Source organism: Pogona vitticeps, chromosome 2, assembly GCF_051106095.1.
Source record: "Pogona vitticeps strain Pit_001003342236 chromosome 2, PviZW2.1, whole genome shotgun sequence".
In the NCBI taxonomy this organism is placed as follows: Eukaryota; Metazoa; Chordata; class Lepidosauria; order Squamata; family Agamidae; genus Pogona; species Pogona vitticeps.
Genome location: NC_135784.1, coordinates 237,537,216 through 237,559,756, shown reverse-complemented (window position 1 = coordinate 237,559,756; position 22,541 = coordinate 237,537,216). Strand labels below are relative to the sequence as shown.

Sequence of the window (22,541 nt, the reverse complement as noted above, 5' to 3'; positions counted from 1 at the left end):
ACAAGAGTGTACGACTGACCAAAGGTCATACTCTGTCATGGCTCAATTTGAACTTGTATCTTCAAAACCAGATCACTATAGCACACTGAATACACCTGATCTTGCCTCATTTCAAAAGCTAAGCAGGTCTGCCTAGTAGTACCTAGAAAAGACCATCCATGAACAACAGGGATCTTTCAGCTGGGTGAAGAAAGGATTCAGCTTCAAGCCATGAAAAGCAGCTGCCAGTCAGAGTTGACAATAGTGGGACAGATGGACAATTGGTACAACTCAGGTATAAGGCAGCTTCTTACATTCCACCCCTACACTCTAAACTCTACACTACTTCAGCTACCAAATGTCAAATCCTGACAGCTTCTGTCACACACCCATGTATACCATGGATGGCTGGGGAACAGTGAGATAAAACAACTGCCATTCACATTGTTTAAATGGAACATTCCCATTATCTTAGGCTGTGGTTATGCTGCAAAACTCAATTGGAGCCTGCATTACGTTTCAAATCGCAAAAAGTGGCCAAAGGGCTGTGGATTAATTTGTGACCGCTGTTCATATTGTTTGTGATGTGACCAGTAATCCTGCCCGCCACCAACCCTTTTTCCTTCCTTCCTCTGGTCCCACCTCTTCTTTCCTTTTATGGTTAGTTGCAAAGCTCCTTGGTTACAGAAACATTCCATTGAAGTAAAGGGTAGCCATGTGGTAAAAAAAAAATCCAAATGCAAAAATAGGCAGTATCTTTATAGATCACTAAAAAAAATCATACAGTACACAAGCTTTCATGGATTTAAACACCACTTCATCAGGTTTGTACCAGTGTGAAGAACTTAAAGTTAGTAACAGTAAAGTTCAACATTTAAAATCTAAACATACATGACAAGATGAATTTAAGCCAGGAAAGTTGCTCTTAGATATTAAACCAGCAGTTCTTAGCAACACAGGTTTTTCGGCTTTAAGTTCTTCACACTGGTACAAACCTAATGAAGTGGTGTTTTAATCGACAAAAGCTCATTTATTGCATGATGAGATTTTACTGGTCTATAAAGAAGCATTTCAAATGTCTTTCATTTCACCCTGCTTGTTTGTGTGTTTGTGTGTGTGTGTGTGTGTGTGTGTGTGTCTGTCTGTCTGTCTGTCTGTCTGTCAGTTAGTGAGTGAGTGTAAGTGTTTGTAGGTGCAGAGAGCATCTAGTGATAAAGTATTATATTAATGCAATGCCTCATTGCTGATACAGAAGAGGAACACAGTATACAGTAATTTCTATTTAATTTAATCCTATTTAATTCCTGTTTCTCCATTACTCTTTCACATTTTTGGCAATCTCTTACTGCAAAACACTGGAGAACAATGGCGGAAAGGAATGACGGTGTGGGTGTGCTCTCACTAGCCTGAAAACCATGAAAACACCATTTAAAGACACCACCCTGTCTTCCTAGGAATATTAATTAATTAGTTAATTAATTAATTAACTTTGTTCATATACTGCCCCATTAATGCAATGCACTATTTTGGGTGATTCACAAAATAATAAAGCAAATAGACATATAACAATAAACATATAAATGAACAGTGAGAAGAGTTAAAACAGTTGAAAAAGTAAAACCATGCCTACAGAGAGAAAAACACAAGTGAATCCAGCCCTCTGGAGGAAAAAAAGCCAGTTTCGCTTTAAATAGGCTGGACCAATTTGTTTCCATCTTGTACATGCAGACAAGGGGGGGAGCTTCACATTCACCCACTTTATAAGCAGAGCAAATCCCGTGGTATCTGACCATCTAGTCACCCTTTTACATACTGTACTGCACATTTCACATTTGAAAGCAAAATCTAATTGTGGTGGATGGGAATTACTCCTGTGTAATGGGACTATACCATATATCTCTTAGATTTCTAATGACTGTTACTCCAGTGACACTCATAGCAAGTGATAACTGCAGAAATAAGCCAAGTGCAGGCAAAAGACTGTCACTTGACAGCATTTTTGTTTGTCCTAATATCTAGGAATTTATGTTGAGAATTCTTTTTGCAGAATATCACTCCCATCAGCCTTTGTAGGTCTCCTCTATCCAACAAGGTATTCTTCATGCCAGAATTTGCCCTCTGACCATGCTGGATATATACAGATATTCCAAATCTCTGGTGTACTGACTTGAGTGCTGTGGGCAACTTTGAAGGCATAAAGAACAGTACGTAAGGGCTACCTTACTCCACTGGAATGAATGGGTAATGGTAGATGCCTATAAAATAAAAACAGACATCTAAAAATTTTTGTTTTAAACATAATGCTTAAAAGTCCCCAAGAGAGATAGCAAAAAGACCAGAATAATAATGTAATGGAAAGTAGAAAACAAAGAATGGGCTCACTGAAATCACAAGTGTGCAGCAGCAAAAGTATAGTTGGGGAAGACAGAATAGTGTACATTAAATATTTGAAAGTCTGGGGATATTTTATTGAATATGCAGAATCAACATTGTTAAGACAACCGGCTACTTTGTCTGCCTTTTTATTGTACAGAGATCAAAAGGCAGCCTATGTTAGTTATAAGTGATAAAGCCTGTCATGTCTATCAAGCTAGTTAAATAACCACTGAGTGCACGGTATTCATTTCTAAGAAAAGATTTCCACTGTAATGTTAATTTGAAAATATCCCATTGTTCTCGGCTTTTCAGACTTCCTCCTTGTCATACAAATCAGGGTCAGCTGAAGAGAACTTTCAGAGGAACCAGAGCAAAATCTCCCTGCTTTGTCCAGGATCTGGCCCATGGTTGCCAGTGAATTCACTAACCAATCCGAGCCCCAATTTGATGCAAAGGAGGTCTCAATCCACAGAATGGGATTGATAGCAACTGAAATTTTTCAGTGACATTGCAAATGATCAAGAAGAGTAGGTCATCACAGGCTCAAACACCATCCAAATAAAATAGTCAAAGTTGTAGGTAGTGTGAATAGAACAGATTATAAAGATGAAGAAAGAGGACAGCAGTGTTACCCAATGACTAGAGATGGGATATTCGTCTTTGTCTCCTGGGAGAGACAAATACGAATAGCACCACCGTACCTGAGCAAGGAGATGTGGGTGGTCAGCAGCGCAGTGAGTCAGGGAAGCCCCAGCCAGGCTGCTTCCACAATTGGTACAGTGTGAACAAGGATGGCCACATGTGCTGCAAGCCATAGGTAGACCAGCAGGTCCTAGGGGGAGGGTCAAAAGGGCCTGGTCACCTGTGGTGGAGATATTTGTATTCGTCTCCCCAAGGAGACAAATATGAATATCCCATCTTTACCAATGTCCCAAATGCCATAACATGATGCATGAAGTGAGTTTATAGAATCTTTGCACATTCAAAACAGTTTGGACTGAGTTTATCACAGGCAAGGCTTAGAAAATTTAGCTTTTTAAATTACAGTTCCTAGAACCACCCCCACCCCCGTCAACATCACCCTGGCTGGTGGATCCTGAGAGGTGCAATCGGGAAAAAAATTACTTTTCCAAGCTCTCAATAAGGAGCAGGTTCAAGAGTTACTAGAACTAAATTTATTTCTGTCCTGATTCTTTATTTTTTTAAAAAAAGGTATTCTGGAGGGAAAACTGTTGTGCAAGAAATATCTTTGAATATACAAATATAGTTTTGACAGAAATATTTAAATAGGCCCCAAAATGCAACCAGCACCTCATTAATGAGCAGCAATTTGCCACCAAGGTTTATACAACCTCCCTTATTCAAGCATTTTGCATGGTATACCGTGGGTTACTAAACAATGTGTCAGACCTGAATCAGTCGGCTATCCCCTTACACAGTTGCTACCTCTGCATATTCATAGGATATTTTTATGGGAACACACGCTTGCTAAGCTGAGGCTATGTGAGTAATACATCAGAAGCCAAAATCACATTGGGAGACTAATAGAAATCCTCCCATGTTTGTGTGTGGTTTTAGACACATTTCTACAAGATCTTGTATAAAGAGAGTCCTGCTGGGTCTGGAAAACACTCAAGGAATTAGTAAGTAAAATCATATTCCCAGTCCAGAAAATTCTACGGGAAGCTGTACAGAGAACCTTCATTCAGTGTGGAAGAACTCCTCCTGTACTGTTAAATAACAGTTTAAGAACATATTGAGCTCTGTTAAAGACAAGAGGTCCAAATTCTAAGACAGAGGTTAGTCATGCTATTAATGGCCTTTACCTGCAAGTACAGCTAGGCTTTGATTTTAAGTCCTGGGATGTGGACAGACCAACTGACTAGAAGTCTACTAATATCGTATTCCATGTAGCCATTGGTTCTTTGAGACCTCTAGACTGAGAAAAAGTAGGCCACTTTGATTAATTCCTTTTTTTGTTAACAAAGTATGGAGTATAAAATCTAGCTCTGGTGCAGGAAAAATAGGAAGGGAGAATAGTAGAGACGGGTGTGAATTTAAAAATGGATTGCAATATTCATCAAAAATAGCTAAGTCATCCATTTGTATTCATCAGAAGCGACAACTGCGACAAATACAATCAATGCAATTTAGTGATTTTTGATTTGTCAATTCTTTGGGCTATAAAACAGGCCTCCAGACACCTCGAGATGCCAAAATGACAGAGAAACTTCCCATGACTCCCCTCTGCAAGCTCTGCAAATTTGGTGAAGTTTGGGTTTCAGATGTCCGAGGTATATACCCACAGAGAGGGTACCTCAAGGCAGATTCCCCCCCCCGGCATCTAGAAACTTCCAGGAAAGTGCCCTCTAGCAACTCGCTTGGAAGAGATTCCAGCCCTGATTGTAGAGGAAAGTTGGGAGAAACTTCTCTGCGATTTTGGTGTCTCTAGGTGCCTGGGTGGCTGTTTTATGGGGTTTTAAAATCAAGACAAATCAATGAATTGATTTATCAGGAAAAAAAATCATAAATTTGTGATTCATCAGGCTTGACAAAATACAAATCACAACGAATCATCTTTTTTTATTCATGCCCATCTCTAGAGAACAGCAAAAACTCCCAACTCCAACCCTTGTATATAAGAAATAATTTCTACAATTAGCTTAAAGTAGAGAAGAAAGCTGATCTTGAGATCCAATCAAAAGAATTAAGAGAATTAAGGAAGGAACTGCAGCCCCAACCATGTAGGAGACTCAGTTCACCAAAGCTGCCACCACACGGTGAAAGAAAAGGCCTGGAACAGAGTGGTTTCATGTCTGCTCTCCTTGGAAGTCAGGAAGGAAGAGAGAAATCAAACAAACAATAGAAGCAGAGACAAGCAGAAAAGAGCCATGGTTTGTCTCAAGCTCAGGAAAACAGCCTTTGCTAATAGGTTAGTGAGAAGTAAGCACTCCTCTGGGTCCTAAAAAAAAAACCCTCCCACTAAAAAACCAGTGTTAGTAAGCATTTTCTCCAACAACTTCTACTTTTCCCATGACATTTTGCCCCACAAAATGGTATTTGGGTCTGCCTGCCTTTCTTCCTTCTGTCCTTCTTTTTGTGCCCAGTATCTTACAATGGCTGGGACTAAAAATGTGGGGGGGGGGGGGGTTGTCACAAAATTTGGTAGGACAGGATTTCCCCCCCTCCCTCATTTGTTTTTCCTCTTTAAAAAAATATATAAGCTGCACATGGCAAGTGACTGACATTCAGTATGGTGTTTATAACATTTTGATTTACAGCATCTTTGCATGCATATATTTTAGGTATAGTTTTTAATATGGATGTTGTAATAAAATCAGACTCTGGCAGAGTAAAATATCCCACCCTGCTCTATGAGAGTTAACAACCCTGCAACTATTAGCAGTGAAGCTGGTGTTCAAGTACCTGATCTAGCTGTTAAAAAGGATGAGGTTTCTGCCTCGTCCTAAGGACAAGCAGCCAGTCCTGAGCATCTCCTGTGTTCACGTTATCTCCACAGAATTGCAACAGACATCTGGGTAAGCCAACTGTTTCTCTTAATTAATTTTATATTTAGTGCTCGGCTGTTGCCACCATTTGTTCAGAGACTTTTCTTTATTTTCATAATATTTGTTTTCCTTACCAACTAAAAAACAAACAATAACATTGTGAGGTACAGTGCCATAAAAAAAAAGGCTTCCAGCACGGATGCAAGGGAAACAGACATGAAAGTCTCTTTAGGAAGAGGCTTCCATGCCAAACCACATGCAGGGATGAATCTAAATGAGTGAATTTAGGTAATTAACACACAGCCTAGCCAAAGAAATATAGCTAGAAAAGCTGCCAAACACCAATTACCTGTACTGCTTTAAAAACACAGACAATAAGGATGTCCCAAAAGCCTGTCTATCAAAGCCTTATTATCAAAATCCTTATGGGCAGCTTTTCTTCTCTAGGTAAGCAGATTGTGATAAAAAGACCAGCAGCAATGGGCTCTTTAGTTTCAGTCCCATACATACATGACCAGGGACATTCCCAGGCACTTTCCCATCAAAGCTACAAACGGCAATCCCCTCATCCATTCAGAATCTAAAGGCATATTACCTAAGACCAACTGAACTATTTTACTCCCAGGGCAGACAATCTCCAAGTATACATTTTCTTTCCTGGTAATAATTTTTTTTTAAAAAAAAATACAGTAATAAGAAGTTATAGTATCCCAGGTCAACTGTCTGAGGCACTTGCCTAATTTTACGTAACAGCAGGGCTGGCCCTAAGACCAGGACTGGCTCAAAACATGATGGGCGTCTGGGCTGAATGACAAAATGGCACCTTTTCCCAAGTCCATGCAGAGAGTTCAAATAAGAAACAGTTGGACTACTGTTTATTACCTGGAACACTGCCAACACGAGGTGTCCTTCCCTATAACTGAAACAACAGGTTAGTTTAGGGGACCCAGGACTAGTAGAGTGGCTACTGTGTGGCCCCTCAAGAGAATAAACCAACTGGGCAATTGAGGAGAAATATCCAAGAGACTACCAATGGTGACTCCGAGAATCTGCCGCCTGAGGCAACCACCTCATTCTAACAAATGGTAGGACTGCTGCTGCTCGTAACGTGTCTCTTAAATATATGCTTTGTTCCCTGTTTTGGGAAAGTCTGAAAAGGTTTGAAAATAGTAGCTATGGATTATTCCAACTCCCTGTCAGACTAGGGTTATCTGCATTTCAGAAAAGCTGATTTGATATGATGGACTCTCCAAATCTGTTCCCTTTTTTGCTGCATAGGGTTTACAGGAAATCAAATGCGATCGCTCAGATTGTAGCCTTGGACTTTACACAGGAAATGGAGATGTGTACGTCTTCAAAGCAAAAGCCAGACACTGGGCTAAATGTATGAATTTAGTTAATTAACTTACAGTGTCTTCGCTTTTATCAGTCTAGAGCTTGTAAATAGGGATGTAACTGATCTGGTTTGTCCTTGCTCAGCAAAGGGGATACCTAAAATATTATCTCAAACAAGAAGCAGCAGGATCTACTTTTTGCTTTTCACTGATAAGTTTTGCACATTTTTAAAACTAGTCTAGTCTATTCTTTCTAAATGTGCAGTGTTGGAAAATGTAATGCCTGTCCCCTTATTGCACAAACTAGCAAGAAATAGGAGTGTTGAAAATGTTGTTTGCGTCTTTGTGACGAATCAGCCCAACTTTTTGAGCTTGCTGTACATGAATGGTTAGGTTCACAGAAGAAAAGGCAATAGATTTGTGCAGAGACACAAACTGTGAACACCACAAAGGCAACAAAAACAACAAAATGCTGCTTGGTGTCTAAGCCTTGGTGTCTAAGCCTTGCAGCTAAGATCTTCCACAGAGATCTGGGATTCCTTGATGGGTTATTTTGACCAAAATCTTGGCAACAGTAACATTCTCCCTCACCTGACATTCTTACTTACAAACAAATTACATTTTATTTACTACCTAAAGGAGCTTCCAGCTGCAAAAAAAGAAATAATACAGTCCCAACGACAAGCAACAGGAACCCATTAATATGATGCATAGAAATAAAAAGGAATTTGTTGTCTCCAAGAATATTGAGAACTGATCAGATCAGATCACTAATAAATATTTGTATTCATGAATATAACACTTTTCTCAGACTACATAGAAAATGTGTGATTTGGTTACAACTACACTGGCCCTTTTGGAGTGGGCTGGTGTAGACTAAGGGTTGTCTAAGGTCGGGAGGAGGGAGAGGAATGATATGCTGTTTGGTGTGGTCCTCACATCCAAATAACATATCAAGCTCAAGTCACCCGATATAGTCTGGCTCCCTCTGCTGTCATTTTCTGGTATTGTGGCTTAATGAATGAGCCACTTCAGGATATTGGAAAATTGAACCCTACTCCTCTGCAGAGGAGCAGGGGAAGTGTTTAATTTGCCAACATCCTGAAGTGACTTGTTTATCACGCTATTTCACGATACTGGAAACTGATAGCAGAAGGAGCCTTGGCAACTTTGAAAACTGCAAGGTTTGATTTGGGGCTGTTCCCAGTGATGACATAAGCTGGAAATGGACTAAACTAAACTGCACTTACCTGCACTGAAAAAGTAGAAGCCCCTGACAGGAACAAATTGGTTAGTTCTAGCAATCAGTTTGTATGATCACCAGAAAGAAATGAACCAGTGAACCAGCACCAAACACTGGGAAAAACGCCCATCTGATCAAGTCCTGGGTTTTTGTGGGTTTTTTTTAAAAGCAAAAAACAGCTTTTGTCATTCCAGAAAATGAATTAAAGGTTCAATACAAGAAGTGACAGCTCTCTGTGCATGAATCAGATTCATAATGGGCTTTCCTAAATTAACAAACAATAATGTTTTTTACACTGTATTGTCATTTTGCCCTTTCCCAAAGAGCTCAGAATCCTCACCCCATTGATTTTACTATTATCACAACAACCTTCTGAGGTAAGCTAGGTTGAATGGCCCAGTGTGGTTCCTGGCTGAGTGGTGTCACTAGTCCTCACTTCCAGTCTGTTCTTTAACCACTACACATAGTCTCCAATGAATGCTTTTTCAGAACTTTGTTGTTTGTTGTTTAGTCGTTAAGTCGTGTCCAACTCTTCATGACCCCATGGACCAGAGCACCCCAGGCCCTCCTGTCTTCCACTGCCTCCTGGACGTGGGTCAAATTCATGTTGGTCGCTTCGATGACACTGTCCAACCATCTCGTCCTCTGACGTTCCCTTCACCTCTTGCCTTCACTGTTTCCCAGCATTAGGGTCTTTTCTGGGGAGTCTTCTCTTCATTTTCAGAACTAGTCCTTCCCTAAGTCAACTGTTAAAGGGTAATACACAATTGTTGTTGGGGCTCATCAAGATGGATCCATATTTTCACTGCTGTCATAAAGTGGTGAGTGCCTTTGACTACTGGCACAGCAACATTCTCTCATTGGTAAACAACCAGAGAATATGTCATATCCCATTAGATGGAGTCCTGACATTCCACATCCGGATTTTATAAATATTATATCTTACTTACACATATATTGAGAAGTAGCGGCTTTTGACAGGGCCTCCACACTCTGAGATGGTCTCCAGCTGATGCCTATCCTACCTTTACCACAGCTTTTTCCCCCATGGCCCAGGATGCTAAGCAGTGGCAGGCATCTGGATCCAATTATCTCTTTATTTTCTCACAATGCCTCTTTTTGTGCACAATGCTGGGGTATTGTGGGATATTAAGAGGATAGCTTGCCTCTAAATCTAGTGCTAGTTGGAGAGCCATGAAAAGCCACCATCATCATAGGCATCCTTCAGTCTCGAGAGGCTGTGGTATCATGCTCTGCATGGAGGACTTGGAACAGCATCTAGTGTGGCTGAGAAGGCCAATTTGAGAGTGACAATCCCTTCCACACTGAGGACAAATACAATCTGTACCCCGTATAGCTCCCTGATTTTGCTGCTTTTGTGACTGCCTCTTTGCCTCAGCCTGCTGGGCGAGGGTCTCTTCAAATTGGGAGAAGCCATGATGCACCGCATGCCTCCAGCCTGAGCGCTCAGATGTCAGGGTTTCCCATCTGTTGATTTCCATTTCCAAGGCCTTCAGATCCCGCTTGCAGATATCCTTGTATTGCAGCTGTGGTCTCCCTCTGGGGAGCCACCAAGGTCCACTAAAAGGGAAGGTAACCAAGCAAGCAAGCATTTTGTCCAACTTACCCCAGATCAGCCAGAGGCATTTTTGCTGCCTGAAACAAAGGTAAAATCCTCTTCTCCTTTCATGTACAAAAGCTGACTGGACTAGTAATTAATGTTTACTTGGCACTGATGTCACGACAGTAAATTCCATCATACTTGAAAACATCAGGACAGCATCAGGGCCACAGGATAGACACTGTAGCACACAACTTTCTCCTTCAACACCCTGCTGCAACCACCCCACCATCTGCCACCTGAGGCAATCGCCTCTCTTTACCCAACAGTAGGGCCAGTTCGCACTCTTTTTGTCTGAATTACACAGCTTTCTGCTCCTTTGCATGTACTAGTTCTCTCTCATACTGTATTTATAAATCTGGTTATTAAGAGTCCAGAGTCTTTCTTTAATAAATGGATTTATATGCTGGTGCTGGTAACTGTTGATAACTTGCTGAGAACCCTTTTCACCTTACTAGATCACCACAATCTTTTTGTTGAGGGAGTGGGGAATTTTATATATTTATTTCATTTCATTTTTATGCTGCTTTTCTTCCATTTAATGAGCCAAAGGCAGATCACAAATTATTTTTAAAAAAGCAAACTGACTAAAAACATGACAAATTATTTCATTACAAGCAATTAAAGGTATAATAGTATTAAAACAATTAATTAAAGCAGTTAAAAACCACCTAAAGCACACATGAAATGTATTTGCAAAGGCTTTCATGGCCGGGATCTAATGGTTGTTGTGGGTTTTTCAGACTCTTTGGCCGTGTTCTGAAGGTTGTTCTTCCTGACGTTTCGCCAGTCTCTGTGGTCGGCATCTTCAGAGGACTGCAGTATGAATGGACAGAGTTCCTACTCCAGTCCTCTAAAGATGCCGGCCACAGAGACTGGCAAAACGTCAAAAAGAACAACCTTCAGAACACGGCCAAAGAGCCTGAAAAACCCAAACAACCACACATAAAATATTAATAATGTGCAGCACCCAAAACCAAAACTCTTTACTACCCATTTAGTTGTCAGAAGTGGTGTCTTGTGATGTCTCATGGCACAGTGGTTAAACTGCAGTTCTTCAGCCAAAATTCTGCTCACAATGCAGGCTCAATCCCAGCTAGCCAGCTTGAGGTTCACTCAGACTTCCATCCTTCCAAGGTCAGTAAATTAAGTACCCATCTTGCTGGAGGGGCAAAGTGTAGCCTGCATAATAAAAAACTGTAAACCACCCAGAGAGTATTTTAAGCACGGTATATAAGCAGCACACTTTTTGCTTTTCTTTGTAAAAGCCTGACTAAAAATGGCGGCCTTCACCTGTCACTAGAAAGACAAGAAGGAAAGGCCATCCTAGCCTCCCAAAGGAGAACTTCACAACGTGGGCTCTCAGGATGAATTATGAGCTTTCCAGGAGACAACATTCTACAACCTGGTATTTCATGATGAACCACTGCACAGGAAGAACCGTATGGAGATATATAATGCTTGTCCCTTACCTCTGAATCACAATTGCACAGAAAACAAATTAAGATTTTTGTGCTGAAGAATTACTTGTATAAATTATTGTCCCAGCAGTTTTATTTGCCCCATGATTGCCTTAATTCATTTGCTATTATTCACTGCAATAACACCAAACACAATGAATTCATTTAGTATTAATGCAGCTCTGAGCTCCTCTTCCCCAAGAGCTCCCCAGTAATTTTGAATTAGTTAAATGTACCATTAAAATCCAAACTAACACTCTCTCCGCTTTTTGTTGTGGCTTCTTGTGGCCTAGCAAATGCTGTCTGTGTTCCTGCTAACTTATTACTTGGCCACGTATGTGTTCATGGTTTCCAAGTCAGAATGTTCAACATCTGTCAGTTAACCTTCGTCCACCTTGAATTTTCATCCTAGTGTATATCTGGATTAAGCTACAGCCTGATGAATGGATGTTGCCTTGGCGGCTCACAAAAGAACAGTCATTAGGGAAACCTCTCAAGCTGCCTGAATCAAAAGCAGGAAACCTTTTCACTGCCCCCTCTCCTTGCCCTCCCTGGTTTGGGGGCTGCCGAAAGCACTGGAGCTCCCCCACCCCTATCTAGCTCTTCTCTTATTTTTATTTGTTTCCTTGCTCTGCCTCTCTTTCCAGTTTTCAGCAAATTATTCCAACTGGAGGTTGTTGTATCACCCCCACTTCCTGAAAAAAAAAGATATATACAGATAGGCCTCACCAGAAGACAGACTGTTTTTTATTACGCTAATGTGTTTCAGCTAAAGCATCTTATCAGTCACGGATTTAATGCAGGGCTAGGAGGCATGAAAATGAAGGCATGAAGGTTAAGTAACAAGCACCCTGATGTGAGAAACAATTCTAATTAATGGAGTGAAATATGAATAGGAGGTAATCGTAAAAGTGTCCTCAGCAGAAAACTGGTTTTCCAGTGGCAATGAGATTAGCAAATGTATTCCCCCTTGATACTGAGAGCTTTTGCTTGGAGAGGATGCTTACTTATCCAGGGACTGATGCTTATGCCATACTCAAACTGGTAAAAAAATTTGGCACAAAAGTGGGAATGGCTGGAAGAGCCTCCAGATAGAAAACAATCATGTCTAACACAACAAAATAGTAAGCCTGACACCTGGAAACACACAAGAATTAATGGTATTTATGGGCAACCACAGAAAATTTTTTGCCTGAGGAGAAGGGCAAAGAGGATGCTCTGTACCCAACCCCCATCCCACAAATAGGATATAAGTGAGTTTGCAACTGCAGATTACTTCAGCACTTGTGATGGAATAATATCCTCCATTATATCTGAAGGCACTAAGATGCAGGACAAGCTATAGAGCGCAGACACACAAATGTTGCCCTCCGACCTCTGCACATGACTTGTCCTGTAACTGCTGCTTCACTCTGCCTAGAGAGAGAGAGCCAGCCTGGTCTCTGATCTGTATACTGTTAGCCCAAACATATAGCATCCCAGCTGTACAGCTGAATTTATGTGAGGGCCAGACCTACCATTTAGCTCAGTGGCTTAGGCATCTGGCTGCAGAGCCAAAGGTTGGATGTTCAATTCCCCACTGTGCCTTCTTAACAAGGGCTGGATTTGATGATCCATGGGGTCCCTTCCAGCTCTACAGTTCCAAGATTGTTGTTGTTGCTACACAGATTGAGGCAGCTGATATTGAGATTTCAAAAAAGGGCAGCAAATTACTAGTTACACTTCAATAGTTATTGTTGCAATTAAGTGGTGCCTCACTTAATGACGTTAATTCGTTCCAGTGAAATCGCTGTAGAGCGAAAACGTCGTAAAGCGAAATTAAAAAAACCATTGAAACGCATTAAAACCCGGTTAATGCATTCCAATGGGCTAAAAACTCACCGTCCTGCGAAGATCCTCCATACGGCGGTCATTTTCAGTGCCTGTATAGCGAGGAATCCACCCCGAAGCACAGCGGGGAGCCATTTTGAGCACCCGGCGGCCATTTTGAAAACCCGACGATCAGCTGTTTTGATCGTCGTAATGCGAAGAATCAGTTCCCAAAGCAGGGAACCAATTTTCGTAAAGTGAAAAAAAACCATTTAGATCGTTTTGCGATCACAAAAACATAATCATGAAGCGGATTCATCGTAATGTGGGGTAATCGTTAAGCAGGGCACAACTGTATGAGGGAGAAGAACATATGGGTTTTACTTTTTTGGGTGGGAAAATAACTGGGCTGATCTTGGATACGATGCATGTTGACTTAGGGAAGGGATGTTACTTGTTGTTCTACCCAAGGCAGCAATATGTCTTGAGCCAGACATGATTTATGTGACATCAGCATCCCAGCAGATTTAATTTGTGCTTTAAAGGCATCACTCAAGAGTGCAGTAGTGGCCATAATAACCATTTATTTCCTCAGGTGACTTGAAGGTCCAATCCCTGCCCATCAGGCACTACAAAGCCTTCACCTCAAAATTGTTCCACAATCTGAATAACAGCTCTGCTAGATGGAGTATTTGTTCTCCTTTAAATACCAGCTTCTGCAATGATTTTATCTGTATTTTTCTTGTGATCCATATATTTCCCTCATCTTGTTTTACATAGTGCTTTTCCTGTGACTTTCTGCTCCTTTTCCTACCCTTAAAGCAAGATTTTGGGTGTGAATAGATGACCGAATTATCTCAGCCTGGATTAGTCTAAGTCATGCTAAGCAGGGTCACTTTGAGGAATGGTATATCATTTGGGGTGATCCTTCCATCCACATGCAAGTATTGACCAGGCCACACCTGAGCAATCATGTTTAACACAATCTAGACTGATCCCTTTCAAAGGGAATGAAAATGAAAACCATCCCCTTCCTGTCTCCCCTTCCTGTCTCCTCCTCTGTGCTTTCCTTATTAAGCCAATTAATGATCTTGAGAAATGGAAAGTTTATTTCCTGCTCTCCTGCAGAGGGAAAGAGAGAGGACGTTTTCCACTTCTTTTTATTTCTTGCTAACTGTTATAGCACATAAGTGATGCTTTGACCAGGCTGGGGGGGGGAGCCCTTTCAAAGCATCGCTGATGTGCTGTGTCAGTTAGCAACAATTAAAATGAAATGGAAATTTTCCTTTCCTTTTCCCTCTGCAGGAGAGCAGGAAATAAACTTTCCATTTCTCAAGATCGTTAAGTGGCTCAAGCAAAGGGGGAGCTTAAGCAATCTGCTTTAATTTGATCCCAGTAATCACACATGCTGAAACTGAACCAAACTGGAGTGATCCTACCTACACTAAAAAAAGAAGAAGTAGCACCTGACAGGGACACCAAAAGACAGAGGTGGGTATTGATCAGGTATGGGCTGGTTCTCAGGTATGGCACATACATTGTGTGGTTGCTGGGAAAAGGAGCAAACCAGTCCCTCCCCAACCCAGACAAAACTGTGGGACAAACGCTCATCTAGTCACACCTTTGCTTTCAACAACACTTTTTTCTGGAAGTGGATTTTAGTATTTCCTATTTGCACAGAGTGTTTGATGAGAACTTCAGTTCAACTAGCACTCAATTAGCAGTCAGAAAGGCACGGCAAGGCTCCAGCAGAGAAGCTTGAAAAGAGAAACAGATTTTGAAAATATTTCTTTTTTAAAAGAGTTTTTTTAAAGAGAAGTTTATTTTTGAAGGGAAGCTCAGGTGTACATCTCAGTAACACTCATGCTCCTTCACAAGGAAGAGTAAAGGGGAGAGGATATTTGTCTTTATGGTCTCTACCCTGGCCCAAAAATGAAGGCCTTGTTTGGCGAAATCCTTTTCTGTATTCAAACTTCTTTTTGAAACTTGACCCTCCATTCACCGGTCTCTTTTAGGTATAGGTGCAAAGCACTTTTTTCATTGTGAGAGGAAAAATGCTGAATATAGTGCTGAATTTAGGGTTGCTACCTCTTTTTTTCTGAGACTCCTCATCTTTAACATCATTGGTGCTCGCCACGTTGGGAACAGTGGTGCCTTTTTAATTTGCTGCTCCAGCACAAGGGAGATCATTTTATTTCAATTTGTTTTAAAACAATTCATCAAATTTCATCATTTATTTATATTCATACTGGAGATCTTAATCAAATACTCTGCCGCATGTGCAGCAGAATGAGATAGAAAGGAGATGACAAGCGTCCTAAAGGAACAGAATAGATTTTGACAATTGAGACTGCAGATACGGAATATATATTTTTTAATAATCTGCAGAGGAAGGAAAAGAATTCTGTAAATAGAAAACTACCTGATCAGGGAGGCATGACGTTATTTCTCCAACTGTTAGGTGGCTCGCTTAGTTTTACATGGAGGTATGGATGGCATTAGCAAATACTGGATCTCTACCCCACCTGTAGTCTTACTATCTTGTGCCATCTCATTCAGGGATTGGATAAGTTTTTGTTGTTGTTGTTGTTGTTGTTGTTTCACTGCTACTTCCAGAATTCAAAGACACCAGTTTTACTGAAGCAGCCAAAGAGCAACAGCAGAATTTAAAAATCTAGGAAAAGGCATTGTCATGTTACTAGCAGAGAGAATTTATTGAAGAAAAAAAATCATTTTTCAAAAATTATGGTCCTTTCTTTTACTGCTTGGAATGCAGAGAAGATTAAAGGGAAGTCTATATATCACAAGTAGGAGAACGATTTAAAACATTTGCTACAATGACCTGCTTTGGAACAAAGAATCAATTTCTTTTAAAGAGAGAATGTAATACAAAGGGAAAGAGAAAAGAAGAAAGGGAATATAGGAAAATATTGGCCCTCTGACACCTTATATGTATTTTGATACACGTAATGTTAAGGGCTGTAGGTATGACCTCTGTGCCATGTACTTAGAAAAGCAATGATTAAAGGAAATGAAGTCATGCCTCAAATTGGGAAATGGCTAAGGCTGAGCGGACCTGCAGCCTTGCAAAAGTGAAATTCCAGAACTACCATTATGCCAAAATATCTTTCAGTATTAAAATAACAACAAAAATACAATAAAAACAAAGGTATGATAGCATATTTAAGACTAGCTACTTTATTCCAGTAAGACCCCTGTATCTGTGGGGGATCAGTTCTGAAGCACACACACCCAAATACTGAAAAACACAGATAGTAGTGAATGCATAGTAAACACATAGTAAATACGTTTTTAAAGTTTAATTTATGAATTATTTTCTTGTACAGTGAGAGGAACTTTTTCCCTATTCTGCCCCTTGTTCTACCAAGCTAGTATGAACCCTGCCATAGATTCTCTGTGCTCCTTGCATTCTGAAAACTTGGCCTGAATCCAAGGATTGAATCTGCCAGAATTTAAACTGTTTTGGGTGCCAGTTTCATTGACCATGGGTGACCACAGTTAAGTGAATCAGTGGATACTGATGCCGTAGATAGGGAAGTCCTACTATAACGAGCCTGTATGTACTGGAATCTGCTTCTTCAGACATGTGGTGCACATACATAAAGTTGCAGGTTTATCTGCATGGTGCATAGTATGGAACTGAGTATGGGGCCAAGTGTGGGGATGGAACCAAGTGGAATGATGATTGTATTTATACCTGATAAAGAGCTTTTTTAATCAGGTGACACATAGATTCGAGGTATTTAATATTCGGTCAATAGGAAGTTGGGGATGATACGAATTCTCATGACTTGAGTTTTAGGACTTGAGCTTTCAGGAAGAGTTGCTTGGGTTATACAGAAGATAAAGTCAGCCATAAGAACAACAACTTCCATCATTCCCAGCTAGCAGGGCTATTGGTCTACTAGGTGGGATGGTGGAAGCTGCCTTAAGCCTTCTGTCCGTTAAAATCATGTTTAAATTAATGGTGTTTTGCACACTCATCATACCAGGTTGCCCACCTGTCAACATATCGTCAAATGAAAACTGAAACCTTGTATAAGCCCTTTGAGAATGATAAACTGCAGAAGATGGCCATTGCAGGGTCTGTAAAAATACATACTCCAGAAAGCAATGAAATATTGATGACAAAGAGAGGAATCTAGAGTCAGAAGGTGAGGCACCAAAAAAATTAGTTTTGTTTTATGAAAGGACATTCTAGAGCGGGGTGGGAAATCTCTGGCCATCCATCTTTTGGACTACAGTTCCCACTGACCCTTATGATTGCTGGCTGGGGTTAATGGCAGTTGCAAATCAAAGCGTCTCTTGTCGTGAAGGATGGTTGGGTTTGAAGATGAAAAGTCCATATGGATTTGTATCACTTACCACACTATGAAGTGGCACTCTTGAATAATAAGAGTCAGGATGCCCTTCTGGTGGTAGTCAATGTGAAGATTACAAGTACATATCTCTCCAGTGTAAAGATATAATTCAGCCCTGGGAGTAGGCTTAAGTCATGTGCACAGGGTTTCATTCTAAGCCTAGCCAAGATCATGCCATTTTCTCATGATCAGCAGACATTCAGGCATGTCAAATATGAGGCTGAGCTTAAAATGAAACACTGTGCATATGAATGAGGACTGAATCATGCACTTGTAGTCTTCACTTTGACTACCATCCTGGCTCTTATTATCTGAGAGTGCCACTTCATAATGTGGTGAGTGATACTTTTGAATAATCTGGAGCTCAGAGGCCCATACAGGATCCAGAAAAGGGAGACAAATCTGCTTATCAGAACTTGGAAAATATCCCTTTCTGGACTATAACTCCCATAATGTGCAGTCAACATAGCTCCTAGCCGTATCAGCTGGGAGACTCAAAATAGTCAAAAGTAACTTCCTAAAGCTCCTTTCATGTTAGGTTTATGCAGCTGCTACAGCACAACGGATTGCACCCACGCCCTTTCAAGTGATCCCTCTCTTCTCCTCATGTGATAAAACCATGTACAATCCTATTTCACCTACTGAAAAAGTAAGTCTCACCCAACCTTTGATAATTATTGAAGGAGCCACTCACACTTTCTAAAGACTGCTTCCCATATAATGTTTACTAACATGGATGTTAATTAGGCCTCTCAGCCTATTAAAGGATGTTTAATTGATTAAACAGCTGCCTTTTAACTCAGTTATTAACTAAGCGGTTGAATTTAAGTTTGCATGATACCAAAACCCTTCATATAGCTGTCTTTTTGAAAGAACAGAGGACGTTTTATATTATACTACTACAATATTTATTGTAGTGACAGATTTTACTTTCTTGGGCTCCCTGATCACTGCAGATGGTGACAGCAGCCACGAAATTAAAAGATGCCTGCTTCTTGGGAGGAAAGGGATGACAAACCTCGACAGCATCTTTAAAAACAGAGACATCACCTTGCCAACAAAAGTCCAATTAGTCAAAGCTGTGGTTTTTCCTGTAGTGATGTACAGAAGTGAAAGCTGGACCATAAAGAAAGCTGACCACTGAAGAATTGATGCTTTTGAATTGTGGTGCTGGAGGAGGCTCTTGAGAGCCCCCTGGACTGCAAGGGGAACAAATCAACCCTGAGTGCTCACTGGAAGGACAGATTCTGAAGCTGAGGCTGCAATACTTTGGCCATCTCATGAGAAGAGAAGACTCCCTGGAAAAGACCCTGATGTTAGGAAAGTGTGAAGGCAGGAGGAGAAGGGGACGAGATAGGATGAGAAGGCTGGACAGTGTCACTGAAGCTACCAACATGAATTTGACCCAACTCTGGAAGGCAGTGGAAGCAGAAGGGCATGGCGTGTTCTTGTCCATGGGGTCACGAAACGTCGGCCACAACTAAAAGACTAAACAGCAACAAAGAGAGTTGATCTCAGAGCAGCTTAAACAAATATTTAAATTTTTAAACTCAAAAAACATCATAAACATATAATTTAAAATCAGACTACCAATAAAAATTTACAAAACCATCATCAAACAAAATCCCAGAATCAGAAAACAGGAAGTGCTAATTTTAAAAGAACAGCATTCACAGTTTTTTTGTTTTGTTTTTTGTTTGTTTTGTTTTGTTTTTTTGACAGGCTGAGTTTTGGCTTCTCCTATATTTGTGCTTTTTAAGAGGCAAGTACTTCCAGTCCAGAAAATGAAAATATTTGTGAACAAAAATAAGATGCATCAAGATTTCCTATCCCTCCACCTGCATCAGCCAAATTCAACACTACAGGTTGTTGTACCTGACTGCCATAAATGTGTGATGAGGAAATTAGCAGGAAAAAAAAGAGATGGCAGCCTTAATCCAATACCACAAAAGGCTGAATATACCGTGGTTGACTTTCAAGAGTAAGTCCAAAGCCCTTGCCTCGATTGACATTGATCAGTTTCTCTCATCCAACATCCAATTTAATTTAAAAAAATAAATAACAGCAACCCTGGCTTACCCAAACTTGGAAACCATTAATCTACTAGAATCTGGCAGTACAGTCTAGGGACAATAGATCCCTATAGCAGAATAAGATGTGATATAAAACTGAAAATGCATCTTACAACAACTTTGTAATTCAGAGATGGGAGACCGCCAGTACAGGCCACATTTAGCCTGCAAATTTAGCTCCCAAAGGCAAGGCTAGACCGCCCCCATCCCTAGACCTCATCTCATCAGGGGAGAAACAGAGCAAGAGAGCAACAGAGCGGAAATCAGCTAGAAAATGAACCAGCAGCTGGAGCAGCTACTGCTCTAGGCACCTTTGGAGACCCTTTGGAGACACACCTACCATCCCAATGGGATTGGACAGTGATTTGCAGGTAAAGCAGCTGTGTGTGCTCAGTTAGCAATTCCTACAGCAATCAGTGTCTCTTTGTTCACCACTGGCCATCCCAATCCAAAAGCTAGAAGATTACAGAGCTGGCACCTGGAGGAACAACTCTTTCAGCTACTGACTGAAATTCAAACTATACATTGTTGATAACCCACCCAACCATTAAAAACTGGAATTTGTTACTGTTCTAGAGATGTGATTCAGGCAGACCACCATGACTAAGCATTTTCACATTTCCAAACAAAGCTTGTGCTTCCCTCCTGACCACAGGTCACAAAACAAAACAAGCTACAGTAATCTGAAAACTACATGAAAAAGCAAAATAGAAATGAAAAGGGGGGGGGGAGAGAAATGTGATGCCACCTTAAAGACTTCCTTTTACATTTTTTTTAATGAGAGCTTTCATGGGCAAGTCCACTTCATCAGACATCCTGAAAACTGCAGGAGATGTGAAAAAGCTTTACTGTGACAATCAGATATCCTCAGCTTTTAAGATGTTCCTTCTTACAATAACGTGCTATCTTAACCTATAAGTTGGTCCCAAGCCATCTGGGCCATGGTGTCAAGAGGAAACACCGTGCAGAGAGAGAGGTAGCTGTGTGTACCTCCAGCTGGTGTCTGGACTCTCTAAGCTTCACCTGGGCTTTCACCAGCTGGGAAAAGCCAGGGGAGGAGATGGTTACTGCAAAGCCAAATCCCTGAGCAAGGTGCTGAGGAAAACAGCCTGCCCTAAACATCAGCTGCTCCCTACGCCCCTGCCAGTTCTCCACTTCTACTATATCCATTATTCCTGTGCGGTGGCAGCCATCACCACTCCTTGTGGTAGCGAATTTCACAGTTTTAAACTACGTCTTGTGTGAACAAGTACTTCCTTTTATCTTTCTGAAAATCCTCGCCAGTTCTGCTCCAGCAGGAGACTCAGGGCTATAGAATTATGAGGGAGAGATGCTTCTCCCCCTACACTTTCCCCTCGCTAGGCAGAGTTTTATCTCCCCCTGTTATGTCTCTCCTTGCGCACTTTCTTTTTCTAAGCTAAACAGCCCCAAACGCTGTAACCTCGCCTCACAGGGGACTTGCTTCAGCCCCTTGATCATTTCAGCGGAGCAGAGGGGGACAGAAAACGGTAACAACGCGGGGAGAAAAGAGGCAAGCAAATGTTGCCTGTAGTGTTGTATAACGGCACTCCATTTTATGGTTCAGCTTTAAAACATGTCCCAGGAGTACAAAAAATTCCCTCTGCATCTGTAGTACTTTTTAAAGGCATTGTGTGTTGCGGGGGTGGTGGGGGTGTGTGGGGGAAGCAACAACGCTTGCTTTCGACGCTGCGGTTGCATTTTTTTTTTTTTTTTGTACAAATAAATATCTGTGCGACACTCACAGCTCTGGGGGGGAGGGGGTTGGCGGGGCGCTTGCGACTCTTCCTAATGAATAAATAACACCCTCCCCGCCAAATCTGGCGTTCTGTTTTTTTCTGTTGATGATGCCTGTCTCTAACTTTTAAGAACGCTCACCTATTAAAGAAATGTTTTCATGCTTTTTCCACCTCCGCACACACGCACATACACACTCCGATGTTTATAGGTTCCCTTTTCCCGCCCTCCTTTTTTTTTTTTTTTGGTTTCACCAGGGGACCTACAAAACAAACGGCCTCTTGCAGATTGGGTCGCTGCCTCTCCCCCCCCCCCTTTACCCAGCCGGTTGGGACGATGGCAACACGTGTCTTGCGTGTGTTATGTGACAGGGAGCTATGCAACATCGTTCTCGCGTCGAGGGAGTGTACGAATCGGCCCATCTTCTTCCCCCCCCCCCCGACAAGCGATGCTCTTGGAAAAGATCTCCGGGAAAGGAAGCTGTCCCCGGCAGGGGGCTGAAGCCCCGTCGTCAGAAAGGGCCACCTTGCCTTCTCCGCCGGTGACCGGCATTGCCGCTACAGCAACAAAGACCCCTCTCTTCCCCCCCCCCTCACGCCCTTCTTTTATCGACCGCACACACGCATCTTTTTGGCACGGGGCAATTAGGATGCGAACATTTTGACACGGAGCGGAGGAAGGGGAGGAAAGAGACACACGCAAAAAGAAGGAGCCCTTTTTTCCCCCCAAACCTCGGTAATTAGTCCGGGAGGATTTCTCCCAACTGCTGCTGTTGGCAGTGAAAGCTCGCTGTCTCTATCTCCCCCCCCTCCGAAAAAAAAGAAAGAGCCACCGCCATTCTGCCTGTTCACACACCACCACCGACGGTGGCGTCCGCGGCCTGCTTGCAATTCAGATACGCGCTGCCCTGACCTTTCCTGTCACATTTTTATTTCGTCGACAGTTTACAAGGCCTCTTCACCAGGAGGGTCATGTTTTAGTTTAAACAGAAAATTCTCTGG

At 41.6% G+C, this 22,541-nt stretch overlaps 1 long non-coding RNA gene across 3 annotated transcripts in view; it reads left to right on the top strand.

The window, feature by feature from the left end:
• LOC140704200 (uncharacterized) overlaps nucleotides 1–22,541 on the top strand; it is a 34,039-nt gene continuing 11,498 nt past the window's right edge. For 2 of the 3 annotated variants that reach the window (XR_012083329.2, XR_012083328.2), the window contains exon 1: nucleotides 1–22,540. This is a non-coding gene — a long non-coding RNA (uncharacterized LOC140704200). The remainder of the gene's footprint in view (nucleotide 22,541) is intronic. The other variant, XR_013541534.1, reaches the window with a different exon arrangement.